The following is a 17,645-nucleotide window of genomic DNA, read 5'->3' as shown; positions in this document are numbered from 1 at the left end:
TTCCATTGTCGACAGGTCCACCAGCGGTCGGTACACGGGAGGATTCATCCGTCTCCTCGCCCAACCCAGCGGACGGTGCCTAGGAAGGACAACATGGAGCACACAGTCAAGCAACCCACAGGTACGTACTCACAGCTAGCACAGTATACGATTCTCTATGCAGTGAATGGCGTGTCTGAGTGGCTATGCAAGGCCTAGGCCTGTGTGACGCAGTTGAAATTGAGCCATGTGGGCCCTGGAAATGGCGGCTGCCTGACCTGTGAAGTGTGACAATGGGATGTGAGGTCAATGCGCTGGCGTGGCACACCGCGGCGGGCGGCGGGCGAAGACCGCGGCGCGAAGCCGCATTGGTTAACATTGAAGCCTATGGGTTTCAGGAGCCAATGGCGAAGGGCGCCGGCGGTGGCGGGACGCACCGCCGCGGTACGCACCGCCGCGGACGTGACCGCCATTTTCTATCTACTTATCCACTTGCGACTTGAACTTTCACAGGAGAGGACCTATACTGCAAGTGTTGCTGTGACCTCGGTCTGGAAGGGACAATGGCTGCTGCGACTGGGGAAAGGGCCCCTGCCTTCACTGGAGAGGAGTTGGAGAAACTTGTGGATGGGGTCCTCCCCCAGTATGCGCTACTCTACGGTCCTCCAGACCAACAAGTGAGTTTAATTCAATATGGATTTGGGGCCACTGGCTGGCTTGGGGGCCTGGCGGGGATGGGGGGCATGTTGGGGCTGGCGGGGGGCCTGGCGGGGGGCCTGGCGGGGATGGGGGGCATGTTGGGCATGGCGGGGGGGCATGGCGGGGGGCCTGGCGGGGATGGGGGGCATGTTGGGCATGGCGGGGGGCCTGGCGGGGATGGGGGGCATGTTGGGCATGGCGGGGGGCCTGGCGGGGATGGGGGGCATGTTGGGCCTGGCGGGGGGCCTGGCGGGGATGGGGGGCATGTTGGGCATGGCGGGGGGCCTGGCGGGGATGGGGGGCATGTTGGGCATGGCGGGGGGCATGGCGGGGGGCATGGCGGGGGGCCTGGCGGGGATGGGGGGCATGTTGGGCATGGCGGGGGGCATGGCGGGGATGGGGGGCATGTTGGGGCTGGCGGGGGGCCTGGCGGGGGGCCTGGCGGGGATGGGGGGCATGTTGGGCATGGCGGGGGGCATGGCGGGGGGCATGGCGGGGGGCCTGGCGGGGATGGGGGGCGTTGGGCCACTGGAAAGGAAAATGCTGAGAAACTTGAACGTGGTATTTCTCCCTCCCTGTACGTGTCACATAGGTCCGCGCCCATGAGAAGATCGGGATTTGGCGTGCCATCGCCAAGGAAGTCCGGGCCCTGGGGGTCCACCATCGACGGGGCACCCACTGCCGCAAGAGGTGGGAGGACATCCGCCGCGGGACCAAGAAGACCGCCGAGTCTCTGCTGGGGATGGCCTCCCAACGTAGGCGGGGTGCCTGCCGTCAACTGAGCCCCCTGATGTTCCGGATCCTGGCGGTGGCCTACCCTGAATTGGATGGGCGCGTGAGGGCAGCACAGCAGACACAAGGGGGTGAGTACAAGCATTATCTACTCTGTTGTCGCGCAGTGGAGGTGTCTGGGTGGGGGAGGAGGGCTGGGGGTCCCCCTAGGCCAGGGCGATATCTGTAGGCTGGGCACCCCCGTAAGCCCCTGTGTCCCCAGCCACCACCCTCAGTAGTTTGTCAGTACAGCCATCCCTGGGCCGTGTCATCCATGGGTGCAGTTGTCAACTCTAGGCGTGTAGGGCATGTTCCACGGAATGCGTAGCGTACCCCAAGTGCGCAAGTTAGTGCAGGGGGCATCTGTGTCTGTCATGTCCGCTAACTGTACCGGAGATCCATGTACTCAATATCCCTTTATTTCTCTCTCCCCCCCCCTTTTTGTTTGTCTTTCTGTGCTTGTGTGCATCAGCATCATCAGGCGGAGGAGAAGTGGCATCGGGCAGGAGGGAGCTGCATCTCACATGGCCCAGGAGGGCCATGCCACAGAGTCAGACTGGACCAGTGAGACGGAGGGCGAGGGGAGCTCCACGACGGGGACGACTGGACCCTGCAGCGACACGGACACGTCCTCGGAAGGGGGCTCCCTTGCGGGGGTGGCACCATCCGTGCCCCCCACCATTACAGGTACAGCCGCCACCCAGCGCACCATCTCCGCCCTCCCAGCAGCCCCTCAGCGTTCGCCCCGTGCCCGCTCTGCCAGGAAGCCGGGCATCTCCTTCGCCCCAGGCACCTCAGGCCCTGCCCCTGTTACCCCCGCTGCCCTCAGTGAGGAGGTCATTGACCTCCTCCGAACGCTCATTGTTGGGCAGACTACCCTTTTGAATGCCATCCAGGGGGTGGAGAGGGAGGTTCATCGCAGCAATGCGTACCTCGAGGGCATTCATTCGGGTCAGGCTGCCCATTAGCGATCGTTCCAGGCTCTGGCCTCAGCACTGACGGCAGCCATTGTCCCTGTCTCCTGCCTGCCTCTACTAACTCCCTCCTCCCAGTCTCCTGTTCCTCTGCCTGTCCCACCCACACCATCAGACCAGCCTGCACACACCTCAACACCCAAGAGAAGCTCATCCAAACATAAGCACCACAGATCACGCAGACATTCACACACGCAACATTCCGATGCAGACATGCCAACAGTCACTACCACCTCTGTGACCCCCACCTCCTCGTCTCCCTCCTCCCTCCCTGTGACGTCTACACTCACACCTCCATTCACCTCACCATCAGCCAATGTTTCCATCACCAGCACACCCTCCACTCCAGTCCGCACACGTGCAGTCACCACCCCCACTGCCATTTACACGTCCCCTGTGTCCTCTCCCACTGTGTCTGTCACCCCCTCTTCCACACCACACAAACGCAGCCACCCACCCACCCAACAGCCATCCACCTCACGACAGCCTATCCCTCCTGCACCTGCACCCAAAGACAGCAAACGTGACTCACCTACAACCACATCCTCTCCCTCCACTCCCATTCCCACTGTACCTACCACTCTCCATTGTCCCAAGAAGCTCTTCCTCGCCACTACTAACTTCTTTCCTGACCCTGAGCCCCCCCCTCCTTCTCGTCGGGGTAAGAAGAGCACCTCAGCCACCACCAGCCCTGCAGCCCCCTTGACAAGGGTGCAGGGGTATTGGAGCCCGCCAGCCCGCATGTCTGGATCTTCGCCCAGCAGCAAGGGGACAGCCAGCCCACCCCCTGGGAAGAGGAGCAGAAGGCGGAAGGGTCGCCGCAGGAGCCCGCCTTCTACATCCCCCCGGACACCACCCAGAGACAGTCACCAGCCACAGCTCCAAAGGGAGGAAAGGGCCACAGGCCCACGACTAAGGAGGGCATGGGCAGCAAGTCGGAGAGGTCAGGCAGCAGGCCTGCTGCCCAGGAGGAGCCCACAACCCCCATAGCCGCTGCCCCGGGAGGAACCGGCACAGCTGCCCCGGGAGAGCCCACCACCCCCATAGCCGCTGCCCAGGGAGGACCCAGCCCAGCTGGCCAGGAGGGCCCCACCACCCACAGCCCAGGTGGGCAGTGAAGGAGCACCATCCCCGCTGCCCAGGAGGGCACCACCAGGCAATTAGCAGTTGGCCATAGACCGGCCGCCGTCTCCAGAACCGCTGAACTGGGCCCCGCCGTCTCCAGAACCGCTGAACTGGGCCCCGCCGTCTCAAGAACCGCTGAACTGGGCCCTTCAGGGCAAGGAGCGCTGAACTGGGCCCCGCCGTCTCAAGAACCGCTGAACTGGGCCCCGCCGTCTCAAGAACCGCTGAACTGGGCCCTTCAAGGCAAGGAGCGCTGAACTGGGCCCTTCAGGGCAAGGAGCGCTGAACTGGGCCCCGCCGTCTCAAGAACCGCTGAACTGGGCCCCGCCGTCTCAAAAAACGCTGAACTGGGCCCTTCAGGGCAAGGAGCGCTGAACTGGGCCCCGCCGTCTCAAGAACCGCTGAACTGGGCCCCGCCGTCTCAAGAACCGCTGAACTGGGCCCTTCAAGGCAAGGAGCGCTGAACTGGGCCCCGCCGTCTCAAGAACCGCTGAACTGGGCCCTTCAGGGCAAGAACCGCTGAACTGGGCCCCGCCGTCTCAAGAACCGCTGAACTGGGCCCCGCCGTCTCAAGAACCGCTGAACTGGGCCCTTCAGGGCAAGGAGCGCTGAACTGGGCCCCGCCGTCTCAAGAACCGCTGAACTGGGCCCCGCCGTCTCAAGAACCGCTGAACTGGGCCCTTCAGGGCAAGAACCGCTGAACTGGGCCCCGCCGTCTCAAGAACCGCTGAACTGGGCCCCGCCGTCTCAAGAACCGCTGAACTGGGCCCTTCAAGGCAAGAACCGCTGGCCCTTTGGCAGACGTGGCAGGGCAGGATCTATCTCGGGCAGGGCTGCAGGATGTCCTCTGGCCAACTTGCCTCCTCCAGTGGCAGTGGGGTCTGTTATGGACTGTATGGACTGTGGCTTTGCTCTCCCCAGGATGGCCCAGTGGGCAGCCCACCCACTGTATGGACTGTATGGACTGTGGCTTTGCTCTCCCCAGGATGGCCCAGTGGGCAGGCCACCCACTGTATGGACTGTATGGACTGTGGCTTTGCTCTCCCCAGGATGGCCCAGTGGGCAGGCCACCCACTGTATGGACTGTATGGACTGTGGCTTTGCTCTCCCCGGGATGGCCCAGTGGGCAGGCCACCCACTGTATGGACTGTATGGACTGTGGCTTTGCTCTCCCCGGGATGGCCCAGTGGGCAGGCCACCCACTGTATGGACTGTATGGACTGTGGCTTTGCTCTCCCCGGGATGGCCCAGTGGGCAGGCCACCCACTGTATGGACTGTATGGACTGTGGCTTTGCTCTCCCCGGGATGGCCCAGTGGGCAGGCCACCCACTGTATGGACTGTTTGGACTGTGGCTTTGCTCTCCCCAGGATGGGCCAGTGGTCATGGAGTCCCCTCGTGGATCTGGCGTCGTGTACTCAAGTGGCTGAGGTGCCCCCCCTTCCCTTCCCCCTGAGGTGCCTGTCCTATTTTCTTTCTGATGCCCCTGCAGTGTTCTCTCCGTGGAGTTCTTGTCGTGGGACTGGGCCTTGCCCCTTTGCACAGGACCCCTGTGATCCACGGACAGTGGTTGGACTACATTTAGTAGCTGTATATATTTTGTACATAGTTTATTTATTTATTGGGATTACTGGTGTACATATTTCAATATATCTGCCCGTTTATGATCTCTTCTTTTGGTCTTTGCATTATTTCGGAGGGGGGTGGTTTGTGGGTTGTGACAGTGATCTGTGGGAATGCATTGATGTGTGTGTTGTAGTGGGTGTGGGTGGGTGGGTGTGTGCCGGTAATCTTTTCCCTCCCCTGTGTCGTAGGTGCCGTACTCACCGATGTCTTCCGCGCCGCCGGGCGTGCTCCTGGTATATGAGCAGGAATAGGAGTGCGGGGATGACCTGCAACTCTGGCTCCATACTGCCGGAATCTCGCGTGGAGTGCGTAGAGGTGAGCGTTTTCCCGTTCGTAGTCTGTTTCCGCCGTGTTCTTATCGGCGGTGCTCCCGCCCCGGAAAAGGTGGCAGATTGGTGGGTCGTAATAGGGTGGGCGGTACTTTGTCTGCCGCCGGGCTGTTGGCGGGAACCGCCGCGCTGTTTGTTTGTACCGCTGTGGCGGTCGGAGTGTTAAGTTGGCGGGCTGTGTTGGCGGTTCCCGCCAGGGTCAGAATTGCATATTTTAGACCGCCGGCCTGTTGGCGGCTTGGCCGCCGCTTTATCACCGACCGCCAGGGTCAGAATGAGGGCCATGTTGTTTTAGCTTACTAGGCCTGCCTCCTTGCACTTTAATCCAGTTACATTTTATTCAGTATTGCTTTATTTCTAGCAATAGCCACATTTGCAGTGCTATTTTCTTTTTTTTTATCTCATTGCACTTTCGCCTAGGAAATCATCACGTTCATAGTAGGACATTTATTTCACTTTGTGCTTTCTCCAAGGCTACAGGCAGATAGGGTCGCCGGGAAACCTGGTATGCTGTGTCTCCAACATTCACAAAAAAAACATGCTCATACGAGGAGACTTTTTCTTAGAATGTTAGCTGTTTTATTATAAAAACACCCCTTTGTCCTAGACACGTTAGAGGGCGATAACATCCTGGTAACCATGACTGTATGCTGATTGCTGATTCCTCGGATGCAGCTACTTGCTTAGATGGCCGGACTCCTAATCCACATAGGAACAGTGTTTCTCTAGACTACAGGCTTCTTCCCCCAGGTATGAGGGATGATGTACCCCCAGGGGGAAAACCCAAAGGGCAGATTAGGTTTATTACGCTGTGCTTGAACACTGTGTAGGTAGGAGAAATATATATATCATTCCTAGTGAGAGTATGGTAGGACTGTTCTTGTGTTTTACTCTGTATTGGACTTTTTACCTTACGCAGGGTCATCCCCAGTCTTTTTGCCTCCTTCCTCCTGGTTTTTCTGACCTCTCGCTGTTGGCTCTTGGACTCTGAGCACTTTATCACTGCTGACCAGTGCTAAAGTGCAGGTGCTCTCCCATCTAAAGTTGGTATGATTGGCTTATACCTAATTGGCATATTTAATTTACCTATAAGTCCCTTGTACAGTGGTATCTCTATACCCAGGGCCTGTAAATTAAATACTACTAGTGGGCCTGCAGCGCTGCTTGCGCCACCCACTGAAGTAGACTTTTAAACCTGTCTCAGGCCTGCTAGCGCAGGGCCTGTGTGTGCAGTTTTCTGCCACAGGGACCTGGCATCTAAACTTACTTGCCAGGCCCAGGACTCCCCTTTTACTACATGTAAGTCACCCCTAAGGTACGCCCTAGCTAGCCGTATGGGCAGGGTGCCAAGTATGTAGAAAGGCAGGACATGTGCCATATTGCATGGCCTGTCCTGGTAGTGACAAACAGCCTAACTTGGTGTCTCACTGCTGTGAGTGCTGCCTTCTCATAGGATTGCATTAGAAATGCCCTGCCTAATGTGTAAGGGGTATTGTCTGATTTATGAGGGGTAGCGTATGCGTGTTTGGTATGTTTGTGATGGTGATAATAAATACTGCTTACTGGTGTGGGTGTATTTTTTATTACTATCACAGAAATGCCACTTCTAGAAAGTGTGCATTTATCTGTACTTATGACTCTGGTGTTTTGCAGCTTGACTCCAATCCACGTCTGGGCAGAGTGACAGTTGGGGCTTTGTGCATACTTTTCAGACAGCCTGTACACAGGGAGGGTGGAGGTGTCACAGAGGGGCATCTGCATACTGAATAGTCTTCCTGGGCTGAGAGAAGGGAGAGACGGGGCACACCTGCATTTGTAAAGACTGTGCCCTGGCCTCACACAATAGGGTCGTTAACCCCCCACTGATGTTTGGAGCCTGTGCTGAAAGGAGAGAGGGGGCACTCCCAGAACCAGTTGTAACTGGCTGGAACCTCCTCTCCCTACCATTGTAAAACACCGTAAGAGCTGACTATAAGTACAGGGGAATTTTCCCCACAATTTGGAGACTCTTGGAATCATCTTGGAACTGGACACCAAAGGCTGAAAGGACTCACCAGGAACCGCCATGGACTGCTGTTGTGCTGACCTGTGACCTGTGACCTGCCTGGTCACTGTGAAGGACTTGCCACTTGCTGCCTTTCCCTTGTGCTGACCTGTAGCTGGGCCCTCCACCTGAGGACCTTGTCTTAAGATTCTGCTCCCCAGGGGCAGGGTGCTGTGGCCCCTGGCCCCTGCATCCATTTCTTCACAAGGGGTGCTTCTCCGTGTTGCGGCTGCCATAGCGCTGATTGTAGTGCGCTTATGGAGCCTTGGGAGCTCGTAGGCTCCTTGCTGCATTGTGCCCCTTTAAAGAAGATCACCGCAGCGGCCCGGGAAGCTGGAAGAACACTCGCGCACCGCATCAGGTGCAGGCGAGTGTCTGCTCGGGCCCCAGGAGGGGTCCGATCTTCTTGTGGCTTCACGGTAGGACCAGGGGAAGGCGCGGGGAGTGCCCCATTCCCCCTGGCCTCTGCGTTAGGAGCAGGACACTCCTTTTCTGCTGTTAGGTAAAACAGACATTATTGTGACCCCCCCCACCCCTTGGTGGAAGGGCCAGAGGAGTCCCGGGGGGGGCCCCCAGAGATCACAAGCTCCCGGGAGGGGCCTGTCATTAAACTGGAGGGGGTGCGTGGTGCCCCCCTTCTGCCCTAAGTTGTTTTTGCTGGCTTTAGCCCCCCTCGTGAGGGCCGGTTGAGGCCCTGGGGGGTCCCCAGTAATCATGGGCCCCAGAGGGGCCTGTCTATAAAAGAGAGGCGGTGCATGTCGCCCTCCTCTGACCCCAGAGTATAAGGGAGGTCCCGTTTTGCGCATAGGAGCGCCAGGCCCCCATTGTTCGCCTTCTAGGCACTGGAGGTGGCTTCATCCAACCAGGTACTGTTTAAAGGAACAATATAGTTGCAATCCAAAGTTCTTTCTACAGACTTTTGTTTGATTCATATATTACCTACCTGTGTTTGATGTTTTTACATATGTGTATGCAAATGTTCCTTTTATGGACATGCTTGCTAATATGTTTTTCTAACTTGCCATATGTTTTCTAATGTTCCTACTATGGGCATTTTATGATATTCTTATGACAAGTGCTGTGATGTAATAATGTGTTTTCCTGACTACTGCTTATGTTGCAGAATACTGAGTAACTTGTGTGTTATGTGTGACTACTGCTAGGTTGCAGAGTAACTAATGTGTAACGTTCTGACAACTGCTAAGGTAGCAGGATAGTACTGATATGTGATGTTTGGTCTGATAATTGTCTTGTGTACAATACAGTATATTTTCATATAATCTGGTGTTGTGTTTCCTTTGTGGTGGGGATATTGCGTCACGTGTGTTGTGTGTGTTGTGCAAACGCTTTACACATTGCCTCCGGGTTAAGCCTGACTGCTCGTGGCAAGCTACCAAGGGGGTGAGCAGGGGTTATCTTGGACGTGTAACTCCCTTGCCCTGACTAGAGTGGGTAAGTATTGCCTGGCTGAGGTGCATACCCTAGCCAACCAGAAACCCCATTTCTAACACTCTGTTAGTCACCTGCTTGCTTTTATTGTGTTTTATCATCCTAGTTATTGCAATGCATGCATTTTTATCTAAGATGCAGTTACTTCAATAAATCTTTATTGAACTTTATTCTGCCTCTGTTGTCTGCCTGTATGAGATTTTTGGTAACTGAGAGAAAGGGATGGGATCTGATCAACAAGATTCTCCTGACGAGTCTCCTTGTCATGTGCCCAGTTGTCACAATCATCTCAGCCAGAGATGATGCGCTGCTAGTTAGCCGGAGAACCTGGATTCGGCCTACAGGTGTCATGTAGTGTGGAATCACAGTTAGTACCCACAATCCATGTGATCCTGTCTCCCAAATCCAGTAGCTTAATTAGCATATTGAGAACCTACGTGACAAGGGCAGCAAGCCTGAGGCAGAGCCAATCCAGGTGTCCCGAGGTCATAAGGAGCAATGAAACACACTAGCCTTCAAGCATTCTGTGCTCTCAGTCACATATGCAAGACAGTGGGATAATAGTGCCAATAGTATAAAGCACTAACCAAAGTGGGCAAGTTAGTAATGGAAGTTAGTCATCATTGTGATGACAGTATTGCTCCAGAAATTAACTTGGAGGACTAGAACTTGGGCAAGTAGTCCATTGTGGTATATGTATGGGCTTGAAGGGAAATAAGAGAGCAGGGGATACATACCCAGTTATCCTGGCCTGTGGGAAAGAGGTAGATGAAGTACTTAGAAACCCTCTAGTCCTCTCGTCAGTAAGCATAGTCCTTATAGGTAAGCAGGATTTCAGATTCAGCACCATCCATAGCAAAGGGCATTGCTATATGACTAATTGATGAGGCAGCACTGCATATAGTTAATAAAGACTGAGTTCATAAGTGCAAATGCGGCCTCTGTCACCCAAGGAATGTGTAGGTTTGTATTAGTGCAGTCCCTGTGCAACAGTCAAGGGCCACAGTCAACCATCTGCATACATGTGGAGCCATGGTTCCTGAGAATGTTTGTCACCTCTTGGAACCAGTGGGCCAATATTCTTGCACTCACTGAGGGACGGTAGGCATTCGTCCCTCCAGGTATGAGCGAGGACAGGCCTCCAGGAAATCAATGGGTCCACAGCAGGTAGCATCACACGGGGGTATCCCTGTCTAAGATCCTCTCATGCGTTATCCGGACCAGGTATTGAAGAGGACTGCACTGCTTTCTGCACCAGTTTTGCAGGCGCTTACAATGGAGCCCTCTGAGGGCCCTTCCCAGGCCAGCAGGTCAGTTGTCCTCCTTTGCACTGCTATGAGTCATGTGCTGGGGGTGGCACCATGCAGTCAGTAGAAGCATGCACCTGCCAGGTTGAATGGGTTTGTGGCCCTCGCCGAGCAATCACGAGGCCCTGTGCAGGACAGAATCACGTGTGAGCGGTCCGCACTGAGAGTTGCATGGCATTCTCATCAGATGCCGAAAGAGGCTGTGGTGCCTGCTGGGCCAGTTAGTTGTCGCTAATGGCGGGATTATGTGTGACACCTGGGGGATTGCTCACTGCTCAGCATCTCAGTTCTTACTTTCCTGCCGATGGCAGCCCTAAGAGAGGTATCCCATGCAGGCAGGCAGCTGCATTGGGACCTGCCTGGGGCACCTCGCGTCGAGCCTCACGGGGCTCCTTGCAGCAGGCAGCTGCGACGTTGCTCACCTGGGCAGATTTTCCGACATCCCAGTGGCGAGCCTTCGATGGGGCAGTTGCAAGATATATAAGTTATCGGTTTCACAGCCTTAAACAATGCCATTCGTGTCTCTTTAAGCAATGCCATTTGTAGCTACCATGTTGGAACTCGGGCTGTCTTAAATAGGTGTGCGCAAAATCCATCTAATTTCATTTTGTGCAATTCTGTGGAATTTATTTATTTTGTTTTCTTTGTTTTGCTCTATAAAATGAGTTTTAACAACAATTTGGAGATGCATGGGTATAATTCACTCTAAAAAAGACATAAATAACACATGTGCTATGAACAAGGGCTGTTCCCATTCTCTTTGTTTTTAATGGTCAGGTTCTGTAGCAAAGTTTTTACTCAAAATAACTCCTTACGCCATGAGGTGTATTGGTGTGATTTCACAAAATTTCACATAAAACATGTAGCTTGAAATGCCAGAAACTATGTGAATTGCACTAGCATAATTGAAATTTAATCCGGCCTATTCTTAACCTTCAATTGCATTCCGACACTAAGAGGAGAACAATGAGATAAAGATCTATTGAAGAATTTGGTAGACAAAAAGTATGCATGTGGATGTCTTTGGTAAACACCATTACCATAGACGGTCTCCTCTAACTTTACACGTTAAAGTTTCTGCCTTTTTTTAGCTGTGTCAGGCACTAAAAGCCTCAGATCACCTTTTCCTGTAAATGTATTTTTAATGCTATGTCTCTTGATGGCACTGCTAATAGCCTTTACCTTCCAAAGAGTGACATCAGGTGTTTCACCCTAGTTTAGTGGATCACATTTTCTCATATTTTTTCCACAAGAAGCGTCCACACCTGCTCTTTAATGCCTATCTGTAGTCTCAACTTTTACAATGTGTTATTTCTCCCATTCATTGTAATACCAAAACATGTGGGTTTAATCATTGTATGCTCTAACTGACCAGGGATGAAACTCTGTTCTGTGAATATGGCGATGTACACATCCAGTTTTTGATGTTTGCTGCCTATTTTGCACTAAACGTGTTAGACTTCTATGAGTTTTCCTGAGCTTCTACTTTCTTTGACAATAGAACTGTTGTCTTTCAGATGTGTCTTACAGCATTGTTCTTGGCTGTGATATGTTTGAATTATGGGAAGCTGAAAATAAGAGATTAAAAAAACAAAGAGCAAAAAAGTGACCGCTTTGATTTATGAAGAACAAGGAAGTAGGAAAACCTGTTGTTGATAATTACTAATCCTGAACGGATATTCATTGTTGCATACTTTGTATTGGCAATGAAAAACCGGGGAGACAAAAGGTGCCTTGATGTTTCAAATTTTAACTAAATTAGATCAAGCAAAACCATTCACAAAGAAACAGAGAAAGATAAGTGAATCATTACAATGGATGTCTGAAACATTAGGAGTTAAATCTATATTTCAGATATTTAACATTTTTAGACATAGCTGTCACCAAATTTAAAAGAAAACAACATGAGTAGCTTATTAAATTATTTCAGCAAGTGAAGTTTATGATAAAAACCATAATGGCGTTCAAATCTTCCCTTTTGGATAACCTTGCCGTTGACTTTTACAGAATGAACTGTGATGAGATGACTTACAACCTCTCAAAAGAGTGAGGGTCTCATTGTAAGTGTCACAGGACACGTAGTTGGCAATATTACTTCTCGGAATTATGAAACCATAGACTGTCGTATTTCATCAGGTTGAAATTGCACCTTCATGAGTTCCTCAGATATTGCTCTGAAGTAAAATGCTGCCCTCGTGAGAACCACCCTTTGAAGTATAACTTGGAATGCCTTGTTACATAGTATGAAACTTGTGCTCAAAATTACATGTCTCTAACCCAGATTATCTGCCAATATTATGGAATGTCTGTTGTCCTGGAGTAAAATGGTATTCTCACCACTCCTTCGGTAAATTTAGAGGCTGAAGGCTGCCCCTAACTACTGGTATCCATGGAGGCGACAAAGGTGCTACTACAATACCGTTTTAAGAAATCAAGAGGCTCCAAAAAGTACTGCAATAGTTTTTTAAATTTTCACACTATACCAACAAATCACATTGGGCACACCTCCAAGCACCATGATGCACACAAAAGAGCTCATTTCACTGGACTGAGAGTTTGATACTCAATTTCACATGCATACCCTTTCACCAAATTGTATATAACCCACTTAGAAGAAGTTAACTGAAATGAACTACTCCCACTTACAATTGCATCAACGTTGCATAATAAATGACGATGTCTTGAACCATGAAGAACAATCTTACACCCCACAGAACTCAACAACCAGAAATGTCTCTCATGACACACATTCATGCACATATTGGTCCACACAGATCCAAAGCAGGAAAAGGATGTAGGTGGCACTCTCGAATATAATGAATCACTAAACAATATTCTAGTATAGTATAACCTTGCCCACTACTTGCAGAATTACCCATTTCTAAGTGAAATGAAAAACAACCAAAAACAATGTCTATAGACCACTTCTACTAAAGTAAAGTACTTGGAAGAACATTTACATTTTGTTCACATCTTTTGATAACCTATATGTTTTCGTAATGTTGCAAACATATATTCTGAGATGGCTTCCTGAAAAACTTTAAAAACCGTAATCTGTGTGCCATGGAAGGAATTGAGGTGGCAACCATAAACAATAGAAATATATCTTACATTGGGATGAGTTCTGGGTCTAGTAAATACCTCCTTTTCCAACTTTCCCTGAAAAACTGAAGTTACTTGGAGAATTTGTGTTTCTTACATCAAAACCCACGTGTATCAGAATTTACTGTGCATTTTTCCCCATTAAATTGAGGAAAGGTTTGACCTGCCAAAATGTATTTGAGAAAAAAATGCAAGGGTGATGTAATGACCACGGCGCTTGGCATGCGCAGTAATAGTTGTTGCATTACGAATCGTAATTTATTGAGGCACTCAGAATCTGCATTTTAGTTGTTCAGGAGTATTTTGTGAAGCTCCGCCCTGGTTAGTGCGCAGCAGTCTACCATGAGACCGTTTCGCTAACTTCAGTTTACCTGCTCCCTTTCCAGAGCCTATTTGCGCAGGTAACAGGTCTAAAGGTACCAGGTGTGCCTTTCCTGTTGTCTGATTATGTTCATTGTATAAACGGGAATCGCTGAAAATTATTTGTAATCACTCTCCACTTCAGCTCTGCTTTCAATCATTTAATACTTTTAAAAAACACATTTTTGTTTACAACCTCACATTTGATTGTTGCTGTTATGAAGTATCTCGAAAACAACAAGTCCAATATAGCCTTAGAACCCGCTGTAGCAGTCTCTACCGGCTATTAAAGTCCCGCTCCCGTGTTAAATGCCCGAGCTGAAGGCGAGGACATTTTACAAGGGAGAGGGCCTTTAATAGCCGGTAGAGCCCGCTACGGTGGGTTCTAAGGCTATTAGAACATTCTGCCACTAAGGGCAGAATGTTCAATTAAATAAAACAAATTCCTCACGAAGCCCGAGGGGATTAAAATCCCCTCGGGCTCCGTGAGGCTTTGTTCACAGCTCTGGCTGTGAACAAAGAGAACTTTGGAATGTTGGCGCTGCGGGCTTTTTACCGGCCAGTAAAAACCCGGAGCACTCCATTGTTTTCAATGGAGCTGCCAACGTTCCAATTTTCTAATATTCCTTCATTCACTTGATAGTCCTCATGTCTGCCTGAGAGTATGTAATTTCCTTAAATGTTGATTTAGAATAGGAAAACCATGAATGGATCATAGGTACAGCCCAGTATCCGATTCTGCACCTTATGGCTAGTTTGCACTGATTTGTGAAGCAACAGACTCTATATGATATTATGTGATTTTGTTCTCTATTTAACTGATTTTAAATATTTTAAATGCTGTGTAGTTTGTGTTTTTCTTTCATGTGCTTTCGTGATCTTCAAAGATCGAATAAAATATTTTGAATTGAACTGAGATCCCAAATCTCGCCCTGCAAGTATAAAGCTTGCACAGTCCCTGTTATTTTCACGCTAGATCCATTAAGCTCTCTCCAAAGTTACCGATGTCAGAGGTACTGCTAAATCGTGGAGCATTGTTAACCAGAATTACAGTTAGAACCCTGAGGCACTCCTGAACAATGCCGAATTACTGGTGGAATTGATGATTTTGGGGCTGATTACAACTTTGGAGGAGGTGTTAATCCGTCCCAAAAGTGACGGTAAAGTGACGGATATACCACAGCCGTATTACGTGTCCATTATATCCTATGGAACTCGTAATACGGCTGGTGCTATATCCGTCACATTTGGGACGGATGAACACCTCCTCCAAAGTTGTAATCAGGCCCTATGTGTCCGATGTTGACGGTAATCCTCAATTTCCTTTATCAGACTATAAGACTTAATAACTCAGTTAACTGACCCTTTTGGAATTGGCTGATTCTATTTTTCCGGAGCTATTATGCATACAGCAACGTTTTGCGCATTGTTTTGAGACTTTCAAAGTATTTTGGACTGGTGTTAGGTTTTATAATTTGCATGAAAGAAACATTGACTAGTTCACAAATGTGAAGTTTATAATTTATCAGCAACAAAATATATGTTCTACATTCAAACGATTTGTTCCATTTTCTCTTTTTATTAGAACATTGGAATGTTGGGATCTCCATTGCAGACAAAGGAGTGTTACGAGCTTTTTTTTGGCTGGTAAAAGCCGGGAGCGTCAACATTCCAATGTTCTCTTTGTTCACAGCAGCAGCTGTGAACAAAGGCCTCACGGAGCCGAGGGGATTTTAATCCCCTCGGGCTCAATGAGTACTTTGTTTTATTTATTAGAACATTATGCCTTCTAGTGGCAGAATATTCTTAAAGCCTTTCTACCAGTTATTAAAGGCCTGCTCCCTTGTTTAATGCTGGAGAGGGCCTTTAATGGCCGGTAGATCCCGCTACGGCAGGCTCTAAGGCTATATTAAGGCATCCCTGCACTTCTTAACGATTTGACAAGTTGCTTGAGGGAGAGGTGAAAGAACTTGTAAAAATAACAGCAAAATATAAAATGCAATAAGGACTGTTCTGACTTTCCATCCATGGGCATTCGCAGAGATCTTTCCAGGGAGGGCATCCTAGACTGTTCTTGGAATGGGGGCCGCAGCTGTACTAGTGCAGGCACTGCAACACTACGTTGGCCTGCACACCAGGCTGTATCTAAATCGTGGGGGGTGAGTGCATCACAGGGGCAAGGGGGCAAGGTGATGGACTATGCCCCAGTGCCCTCAAAAAACACATTTGGCGCCAGACTGCACCTGACCGAAATCTGAAGAGAAGAAACCTCTCCAATGGAGTAAACCTATGATCAGGTAAGAAGCAAGGACACATGAAGAAAAAGTGATAAAATAATTATTTGAAGATGCCTTAATAAGGGATTCCTCAATTACTAGGGAATGACTGGTGTAGTGAGATTTAACCATCCCCTTGTCGGATTTAGTAATATTATTGGAAGAGTGGAAACATTCCAGAAGACCAATGTCACACCGGATCTTTTTAACATAGGTGAGCCACGGAACGGAAAGGCCCTTATCCTTCCTAAGATAGTCTAGAACTACCTTTCTGTTAAAGCTAGTTTCACCATTAATCCACACATTCACCCATAGAAATAAGGATGTCAGAGAATCATTTGAGATTAAGCTCAGAGTGCAAAATAAAGTTAGTGCTGGAGGGAGGAGGTGCAACAACCTCCTACCAAACCTGTTTTCCTCCCGCTGAATTGGAAAGGCGTTGTGTGACCCCCAGATCCCCAATCCATAGGCAGCCTTGGGCCGACACTGCAGCTTGTAGATTCTAAGGTGGGGAGAAATATTAGCCCTGCCCTCCCTTCTGGGTTAAATTGAAAATCAACCCAGCCACCCTCCCCAGTTTCAATCGAGCAGTGTTTGTCTGCGCTTGCAGGGAGTTGGTGACATCGAAGGTAACACCTAGATAACAAAAATTCTGTACTGAACTCAAATACTGCTCTTGAAACTTCATAGGTAATAGCTGCTTCCTACCAGGATCACAGGCCATTATATGAGACTTCCCGAAGTTGGTTGACATATCAAGGCTGCCCATAAAGGCAACAAAGGATTTGACCAAAATCTGCAATGCTTGAGGCGTTCTAGCTATTAAGGCAGTATCATCAGCATTTACTAACACCAGAAAAAACGGAGTTAGTTACTTTGGGAATGTCCTTAATTTGCCGAGGACAGATGAGTGCTAAGATGTAGATAATAAAAATCTAGGGTGCCAAGACACACCCCTGACGCACCCCACTTGCCAAAGGGATGACATCAGATAGTTACCCTGATCGGCCATACCGAACCCTGGCCCCTAGATTCTCATGGAGGGAGTATAGGAATTTAACCAGATGGATTTCTAACCCCAGATTAACTAAAGCCAGCCACAATCTACTCCTATTGACACAGTGAATTGTAGAAGACAGGACTATAAAGATTAGGTACAGATGGCGGAGCCTAGCAATTGTATCCTTTCCTACAATCAAGTACAGGTTTAAGGCACTGCTTCAAAGTACCTAGCCCATGGGGGAAAGGCATACGAGCATAGGGACATTATATTATTTTTAACTTCCCAGGTCTGCAAATGGCTAAAGATCACATTTCCAAAAACCTTAATGAAACTATTAATGGGAGATATTGGCCTGTAACATTTAGGGAATCCTCTGTCACATTTTTTAAATATAGGGACAATGATGGATTAAGCCCAATACTTTGGGGTCACATAGCACCAGGAGTTGTTAAATAAATTGGTGATCACAGGTCCCCATAATCCAAGATTACATTTGAGCAGGTCCATTGGTATCCCATTGGGCCCGGGGGACTTTCCGCTTTGCTTACTCTGACTGCTTCCTCCACTTTGTGAAGAGGAATCTGGAGAGGGGTAGCATGATT

The sequence above is a fragment of the Pleurodeles waltl genome, chromosome 7 (genome assembly GCF_031143425.1).
Source record: "Pleurodeles waltl isolate 20211129_DDA chromosome 7, aPleWal1.hap1.20221129, whole genome shotgun sequence".
Lineage (NCBI taxonomy): Eukaryota > Metazoa > Chordata > Amphibia > Caudata > Salamandridae > Pleurodeles > Pleurodeles waltl.
The sequence above is the reverse complement of the archived record's forward strand: the minus strand, read 5'-3'. Positions refer to the sequence as shown.